A 9660-nucleotide genomic window follows, 5' to 3' on the forward strand; every position below is an offset into this window, starting at 1 on the left:
ATGAAACACAATGCTACTTTCAAATGGATGGAAGAAGGGAAGAAAGGATTTAATCAGATCAAATATGCTACAACTGAAGCTTTGACATTGTATTACCTATATTTTTCTAGCGAGCTCAATATCTATTGCTAAGCTTCTAAGAAAACTCCACTGCCAATCTAACCTGATATAGCAAAAAAAAGATAGAAGCATCAATTGTCTCTTTCAACATTCCACTTAAAGAAGCATGAGATGAAGTACTCTCCTATAGAAAAACATGCATACATTAGGGTCAAGGTTGTAAAATAATTCATGTTTTATATGTTGAATTCACACTCTACTATATATGTTCCAAATACCGCAATGAAGATCATCCTCACTCAATAGAAGATAGTGATGAATAAAACAATTGCACGGATTGCCAAGGTCTAGTAGTATGACATCGACATCAAGCCCATTAAGATTCTTAAAGGCAAAGGACTGTGCAAACTAATGGTAGAGAACTATTTAGAAGGCCTAGATTCATAAAGACCTAAATTGCCCCTAGTCCTCTTTGTTAGCACCATAGATGAATGGATCTTGAATATTGCATACATTCTCACATGTGGAGAATGTCTTGCACACTTGTCTCCAAAAGAAATGAGGATGATCAAGTTGAAGGCAACCAAGTATATTATCTGGGATGATGTTCTTTACAAGAAAGAGATTGATGGTAATTTTCTAAGGTGTGTTTATAGAGAATAATAAAAGAAAAATATGCGACATTTCTCTTCCTCAATTACAACTTTCAAGGTTTTGAGAAACTATTATAATTCACTAGGAACATTTAGAGATGCAAATGAATGGGTCAAGAAATGCAAAAAAATGTCAACAATTCAAGGGAAAAGTTCAACTTGATATACTACCATTAAAACATGTAATGATTGAAGAGTTGTTTCAAGAATGGGGTCTCGATTTTTTCACTCTTATAAATCAAAACACTAGTGCCAATCACACGCATATCTTGGTGGCCATAGATTGTTTCACAAAATGGATAGAAGAAATTCCAATAAAGAAAACAACATCTGAAGTTGTTTTCAATTTTATTAAGGAGAACATTCCGACAAGGTTCGATGCTCCTCATAAAATTTTAACTGACAATTCTACGAACTTCTCTCAAGAAATATCTACATTCTACTACAAGCATGGTATCATCTTAGCTCATAAATCTAATTATTACCCTTAAGGTAATGTTCAATTTGAAGCAAGTATTAATAACATTTTTCTTATTATTCACAAGTTAGTGGAAGAAAACTAGAGAAGATGGCATAAGAAGTGATATGATGCACTGTGGGTAGATAGGATGACTAAGAAGAGAGTTATTGGTATGTCTCCATTTCAACTACTTTATGGAAACCAAGCAAAACACCCAGTTCCATTAGAGATATTATCTTACATCCTTATAATGCATTGGAAGATTATGAGTTCAAGGAGTCATTAGAAAAAATAATTCAACATCAGATGACTAAAATTGAAAAACAAAGAGAGATCTAGTAGTAGATAGGCTCAAGGAACACTAGAGTCGAGTGAAGCAATTATTCTATAGAAAAGCCAAACATAAACAATTCAAAGTGGTTTATCTCATCTTGCTTTGGGATAAATTTGAAACGAAGCAAAGGAGAGCCATGGAAAATTTGATTATTTATGGAAAGGGCCATTTCAAATTAGATAATCTTGTGGAGGAAACTCATTTTACTAAGCCTACATGGATGGTATGTACCTACCCCTTCCTTATAGTGGCCAACATTTAAAGATTTATAATTAGTAAGGTAGGTTATTCTCCATATTTGTACATAGGTTAAATAGGAGTTTTGGGGGTTTGTGTAATGTTCAATTTGGTTTGTGTGTTAGTAGTTTTTCCTTTCTATGTCTTTTGTTTTGTGTTCATTCTTTGTGGGGTTGTGTCTTTCATCCCTTATGACTCTATTGCCCATGGCTCTTTGAAGAGATTTTAGATTCATGCTATGTCCCTTATATTTTGTATCCCCTATTAGAGCCAGTTGTTGCCTCTATTTTCAAACACACAAATTTTAAACTTCGCATTAAAACTAATGTCTGTATTGTTCGTAATGCATTATTTTCAAGATTTTTTTATGATGGGTGATAATGTGGTTTTAGTTCAAATCCATCATTTCCGAATCATGTCAAGTATTGGTCAAAACAAGAAAATGATTCAATTTCAGGGGAAAACATTTTGTGAGTATGTCCTTAGTATTATTCCTAACAATGTGGCCAATTTCATGACAACTGACTTCATCATTTGTGAGCTTTTAATGCTTATATTTTTGTTAACGTATATTCGAAAAGCATTAAAATTTCATCTTAGAAAACTTTGTTATGAATGAAATCTTATGGGTTATGGTCACCTCATCATAAATGCCTATCCAGCCCTTAGAATGCACCAATGTATGAGTATGAATAAGTTATTGTGGATTTTAGCATCACAACTGCCAATTACATTTGCTTGAAATTTTTCTAAAGCCTTTTCCAAAAATCATTTTTGTGCTTATTCTACAATAGCTATATGTCCCTTTTTTTTACTAAACACGTAATGTCAACTCAAGCCTTTTATAGGTAGTTATAAGAGCTATGAATTCATAGGTTTGAAATTAGGGCACAAATGCATAATTAACCTCAAATTTCTTAACTTTTATTTTATTAAGTTGTGAAATTAAACTTCAACATGTAGCTATAATCACAACCTATATTTTCGGACTGATTGTTTGCATTCACTTTTCACGATCCACAACTCTCTGCATTTAGCTTTCAAAGATCGCCTCTTTACTTCCAACTTTTATAATTCACAACTTCCTTGCGTTCAATTTTCATGATTCACAACCTCTACTTATGAATTATGAATTTAGATTTTACAATTTTGAGTAATTATCCACTCTAATTTTCCCTCTTGCAATTTGAATTCACTTTTTGAAAGTTATAAATGACTTGGGAATTTTGCTTTTAAAAATCATAAGCCCATTTATAACATATAACTTTAAATTTTAGAAACCAAATTATTTAATTTTAATTTTAATTTCTTCACTTCTTTTTTATCTTTTTTGAAAGATTTAATCATAACATTTTTTTAATTAAATCAATTTACATAAATATAGATAACCAGAGTAGAATACTACCAACATTCAAACAAACAAAGACCATTACATAACCTAAGAACCACAAAACAAATAGTAATCTGAAACTCAAAACAATACTATACTTGATGCATTCTAAAGAGTGAATAACCGATGCATACTACATTGGTACTATCCAAATATCCTCTGTGCATGAGCTAAAATGGGAGACTTACAGCTTAAAGAATAGTGGACTTTGGGTGGGTGTTGACATTGCAATTGCCCTGGTATTGAATTTTGGGTATTGATATCCTGAAGCATGATATGGGTAGCCATCACAGCACAAAAGATAAAAGATTTTTGTCACATGGATACAAAATATAGAACCGCAAAATAAGAGGTACGAACTGTTTGAAAATTTAGATAAAACACCTAAATTGTAAGACTGGATGTCTCAAATAGATGTCATCTATTGCAAATCAATAAGCAGGTGTTATAGTTTATAATGCGCAGGGAGACGGTGCACGCCAACTGTTCTACAAATGTCTCAAAGATGAAGACATCAGGGTGTTTACAGATTCAAGAATTTACATAACGTAGTGGGATAAAAGGAAAAATAAGTATTTATCTGCCGACATAGTGAAAGGCTAGCAATTATATTTGGTTTGGACAACGTTATTGGTGATGCTAAGCAACACAATCTAATAGGCTTTCATTATCATAATGTGCGCTCTATCATATATTCAGTATGCCCATCAATTCATAGTGAATGTATGCCCATCAATTCATATATTCAGTAGGCTTTCATTATCATATAGTGAATGTATTCCCATCAATTCATAGGAAAAAGAATTATTTCGTCAGATGTCGTGGTTACAATTTCCCTTGTAGATATGCATGCGGAATTTGGAGGCAAAGATAATGGCGTGTGAATCGTTTGGCAAATGTTTCAAAGGAATGCTGAGGAGAGGAAACGAAGCTGAATTGTTTGACAGAATGCCTAATCAATGAATTGTTTAGTCAAATGGGTTTCGGATCATGTTCAGGATCAACATATTGTTGATTTGTTTTTTGTTTTAGATCAACTTGTCCGATTTGTCTCTTGTTTTAGATCAACTTGTCGATAAGGACAAGATTTTGTATTGTTTTCTTTACTGGACAATCTGCTCTCTTGTTTATTTCTTATGTTCGAATAATATTTTACCCCCTTTTATTTAAAAAAAAGAGACTTTAGAAGCTTCCAAACAAATGCAACTCGTGGTTATAACATTGAATTCCACAGCTTTTGCTCGAAGATATTCAGAACAGCACATGAACATCCATCAAAGCGTATTGGTAGAACGTTTTGGCAGATATTATAGATGGAAATGCTCTGGCAGAAATATATGCAAATTGTCTAAGCATAGAAGAGGTGCGAGAACTGTTTGACAGAATGTGTCAAAATAATGTCATCTCATGAAATGCGCGATTGCACATTGTGCATAGAATCATTTTGTGGCAAAGGATTCAGAAACTATTAAGAAAATGCAAATGGGCAGACATAAATATTCACAAATTGGGTTTGTTGAAAAAGCTATAGAAGCTTTCAGGACTGCATGCAGAGCGCGGAGTCATAAACAAAGCACATAATTGTTTGACAGTATGCTCGACGAGGTGTCGGCTCACAGTGAGCAATGGTTGTGAGGACACGAAAAGTACTCGTTGAAAAGTCTTTAGAAACTGCCAAGCAAATACATTCGACAATGCCAACATGCCAAAATGAAAGACTTCGAAACAAAGCGTGGAATTCCATAGAAACATATGGAACATTTTACTGAATGCCTCAAAAATAATGTTATACTATGTTTGCAGAGTATGCCCAAAATGGCTTTGTTAACAAAGCTTCATGAACTCTAAGATGAATGCAAACAGTGGAATCATAAACATGAATTGTTTTGATAAAATGCCTCAATGAGATATCATCTCAAGGAATGAAATAAAGTGTTTTCAGAATATGCACAAAATGGATTTTAGTATGAAGTAAGCGAAACCTTTGAATTTATGGAACACCCTCAGCATATTGTAAGCTTTGTCTCTGTCTACTAAAGATATGAAGGTTGTATGTCAAATGATTTGTAATTCATACATGAGTCGGCTATCTTGAGGACACCATAAATATTGTTATTAAGGTCAAATGCCTGAAATGTTTGTGTAGATACCCAAAGAAGTTTTTCTCATGGAATGCAGTGGAGGCAAATGATTTTATATTTCTCAGATTGACAGTTGGATAAGAGAAATTGATAAGTTTATAACAATATGAAGTAAAAATATCAGCGATACGAATTTATGTCTGTACTTGAAAGTACTCCTACTCAAATTTCTGATACAAGTTCGGGACATTTAGGACATCTCAGTTTAAAGGATTTCTGGGATAGCATGGAAGAGGAAAAAAGGTCTCATTTGTCACAGAAAATATTTGAAATTGGTTTTCCCATATCAGTCCAATGCTCGAATTTGGTGTCAGAATGTGTGAAATGCTACAATCCGAAAACCAAAGAGGTCAGAACAATTGATGACAAGTTGATCATGAAGCTGGATAGTGTTTCCTTCAGCATCATTATCAGATTACCAGCCAGCGACCAATTTGTGAGGGCATAAACCAAGAGACCTGCAACAATATTTTCTCAAGAATAGAAATCAGTGTCTCAATACCATAGCAAGAAATTGGTTGCAGGCTCCAAAAGGAGGGAAATCTCATTGGCCCAAGACCTTACATAGAACCCTCTTTGTAAAAGAGATATCTAATATGATTGTGTTACTTCAGAGATTAATGGGGAATAAAGAACCAAGTGAATTTGACCAATGGTGAATTATATTAATTAATTTCTACAGACAAATGTTCATCTAGTATGCCATCATAAAGAATCTTTCCTAGAAGTTTGTCATAAATAGATATATTGGGATGTCTAAGCTTCTAGTAAGCTCATTTCATATGAGTGGGCATTGACACATTCAACTAAGTAAAACTTCATTAAAATCAGTGCTCTTAGAGATGAAATGAAATGCTAACAACTAGTTATGTTTATGCTATGCTTGCATCTCCATCATAACAGAAGTATCCAGACAGAAGAAATATTAACTATAAAAGATAAAAATTGTGTTATCAACCAATTCAAACCAGTAAGATATACATTGTGTACCATCAATGACATGTTACTTTAAAGCACCAAATTATTAACATTCTTATTAGAAGAATCAGAACTTATTGCTTATAACCTGCAAGCGAATGCAAATGCCATTTAATATTTAAGACCTCTACGAAACGACTGAACTATATAAGGTTGAAAAATGCTTGTACAGAAATCCAAGAATCTATGTTCTTAACTCTAGTTTCTAGATTGTGGGGCAGAAATTTCAGAGAAAAAAGAACACAAATTATAATTATGGTGATAAAGACGAAAATAGTAACAGGAGACTTCATACATCCATGGGAGTATTCAAATCAGAGCTTTTATATATTATACTAAATGTTAACAACTATTTGTGATTATTCTATGCTTGCATCTCCATCTTAATTAAAGTATCCAGACAAAAGAAAGCTAAAGAAAATCTTAAAATTGTGGAATCAACCAACTCAAAACAGGTGATCTTAAAATAGTCAGAACCTATTGCATATAACATTGAAAAAATATTTAATATTGAAAGTCTCTGTGCATGACTGAAGTTTACAACGTGGGGAATGCTTCTACATTTAAATTCACATTTTCACCCACAGATTCTTATACGTTGCTACAGTTTCTCTTGTATGACAGAAATTTCACAGAAAACAGGGCTCAAACAGGAATCATGGCTTTTTGCTTTACAGAATTCTACACCATTTCTTGATTTATCCACTGCACGTCACTTAGACAGGCTGACATTCTTCATGCTTTCATAATCTTTCTTACTAAACTAGTGTCTTCTATTTTGGAATAACCTCATCACTTTGCTGGGTTTGGGCTGCGGATAATGATGCTTGAAGAAGGCGAGGGCCACCACGAAGCTAGGGGTGAAGATTGGCTTGCATCGCAGTGGGTTGCTTTTCTGATGCAAAATCTAAGAGAAGAACATGACATTTGCTGAAATCATTTGGATCGTTTTTGGCAAACCCAAATTTATCTTGAAGCACATTGATCATTGACCGAAATAGTAACTTCCTATATCTTTAGAATGCTTGCCACCAAGAGCAACTCTCTTGGGCATCACACAGAGTAAACAAGAAATCACCTGTCTCGACTGTTCTTCCCATTAGGATTAAACAAGAAATCACCTGTGGCAAGTTCAAAGGCAATGCATGCAACAGACCATATATCTGCAGGAGTAGAGAATGGAGATCGCAGAAGACTCTCTGCGCCCATTAATTGATTGGGGAGCTGGAGGGTATTACCAAGATCAACTATCTTGAACTCCTGAGTTCTCTAGTTCTCTATAATGGCTTAATCCTGATGCCTTTGTTCGCCCAACTTGGGCTTCTACACCCAACTTCTCCTCTTCATCATTTGCTGCACTCCCACAATTTTGAGCGACTGATTCTCCCTTCTCTTTTAATCTTATCTGCTAATTTTGGGCAATGGATGATTTACATTTGTTAGAAGAAGGTATATGGTGGATGGGAAAAGAACGTTTGACAATTTGAAATCTGTGTGAATAATTGAAAGTTTCGCATGCAAAAAATCAAATCCTCGCAAGATGTGAAAACAAATTTCCTTACCACTATAATGTTTGAGAAGAGTCCCTAAATTGTCTCCTAAAAGCTCAAGAACCAACCAGACATGATTCCCACATGGTTTGGATATACCTGCGCTTGTGGATATGTCTTAGATATCTCAATTCTTATTAATATTGCAAGGAAACACTATAATTGCAATAAACTTAATGTACCTTTAATAATCACTCTTTAAAATTGTTTAAAAGTAGTATATGAATGGAATCACAACCATATCAATTTGTTGAAGACTAAACATGACAATTGGGGAATAAACCAACTCAAACAAGTGATATTAATCAAAACTTACTACATATAGCATTGAAAAAACATTTTAACATTGAAAATCTCTGCGCATGATTGTAGTTTAACTTGGTAAAATGCTTCTACATTTAAGTTTATATTTTGATCCACAAATTCTCATACCTTGCTACAGTAATCCAAGAAGATTTATTCACAACTCTAGTTCCTCTTGTATGTGACTCACTATTTCTTGATTTATCCAGATTCACATCACTTTGATAGATTGGCAACATTTTCTTTATGCTTTCACTTTCTTTCTGACTTAACTGTTGTCTTCTCTTCTGGAATAACCTCATCACTTTCCTGGGTTTGGGCTGCGGATGATGATGCTGATGATTGAAGAAGGCGAGGCCAGGGGTAATGAATGGCTTGCTGAGAAGGATCCACACTGAAAAACTGTTTCTCAAGCTGGCTGTCCACCTTCACTCTCAACATATTCAAACCAGAATGTAGTTGGAGGAATTTCAAGAGTTGGACCATCTTTACCCACATCATATTTGAACCAGCAACAGAAAGATCATATCAATTATCAAATGAGGGAGAGATACCCATCTCACCATAATCATCAAATGAGGGAGACATATCCACCTCTTCCTTACCAAACGAACAACAATCTACAAATAGGATGAGGAGCATCTCTTGTTAACAATTCAGGAATACGTGGACCTTCTCTCCCCATGAACAACCATTTACAAATAAGAGGGGCCTCTTTTCCAACTTTACAAGGAGGCAATCCAAATCTTTAGGCGCATTATCTTCATTGCTACCAACTGAATCCAAACCTCCATCCAATTTCGTCTTCAAACTTTGCTGGGACTCAAACACTATTACTCAAACCAAATTGTGTGTGAAATCGTCGATCAATTTAACCACACATTCTTTGTCTTCTGAATATTTGCTCCTTGTTATCTCATCTTGGCCACATCTTTCTTGAGTTGGGTGTCCTCCATGAATATAATTCAAAGAGCCCTCCATTCCCTATTTTCCTTCTGCTGTTTTTGTTCTGCAAATGGGCTTGCTTGGGTAAATGAGAAAAGATCTCTTCACTTTGGATTTCTTTCTCGCTTCCATTAACAAGAATCGCAAAAGGCTTGCGACATTATATTTTCAGTTAACTAAGCAAACTCTACCGTTGTGGAGTTGCTATAGTTTCTTGTTTTTCAAAATTCAAGATCGAACCCAATGGCGATTTGATGTAAGATTAGGTTAGTTATACATATACTTTCAAATATGCTCTAGTTGATCTATACTCTAATCAAGGGAGGTGGGAATTTGATGATCTTTTATGCATGAATTTACATCCATTGAACTGTTCAAGTTTTTTAATGTATAAATGCATATAATATTATAGTTAAATAATATTGAAAATTTGGTCAAGAAAGTTGGATTTCTATGGCATTTTAAGATAGGTTTAAATCTTTATTATATTAAATGAGTAAATAAACATATCATATTAAATTGAAGTGTCAAACCTCTATATCTTTCGCACATTCAATTTTCCTACTTTATAGACTAAATCATCTTGAAGATGAAATATTTTTTCATTTT

At 34.0% G+C, this 9660-nt stretch overlaps 2 long non-coding RNA genes across 2 annotated transcripts; one reads left to right on the forward strand and one right to left on the reverse strand.

Annotated features, from left to right (window-relative positions):
- The first annotated feature begins 3172 nt into the window (after positions 1-3172).
- On the forward strand, positions 3173-4111 carry LOC131068291 (uncharacterized). Its single transcript, XR_009111976.2, has 2 exons — positions 3173-3486; positions 3586-4111. It is a non-coding gene; the product is annotated as an uncharacterized LOC131068291 (long non-coding RNA).
- Positions 4112-6714: 2603 nt separating this feature from the next.
- Positions 6715-9306, reverse strand: LOC131068292 (uncharacterized). Its single transcript, XR_009111977.2, has 3 exons — positions 8236-9306; positions 7816-7902; positions 6715-7658 (listed from the first exon to the last, which is right to left on the reverse strand). It is a non-coding gene; the product is annotated as an uncharacterized LOC131068292 (long non-coding RNA).
- Positions 9307-9660: the final 354 nt, after the last annotated feature.

Source organism: Cryptomeria japonica, chromosome 11 (assembly GCF_030272615.1).
Source record: "Cryptomeria japonica chromosome 11, Sugi_1.0, whole genome shotgun sequence".
NCBI lineage: Eukaryota > Viridiplantae > Streptophyta > Pinopsida > Cupressales > Cupressaceae > Cryptomeria > Cryptomeria japonica.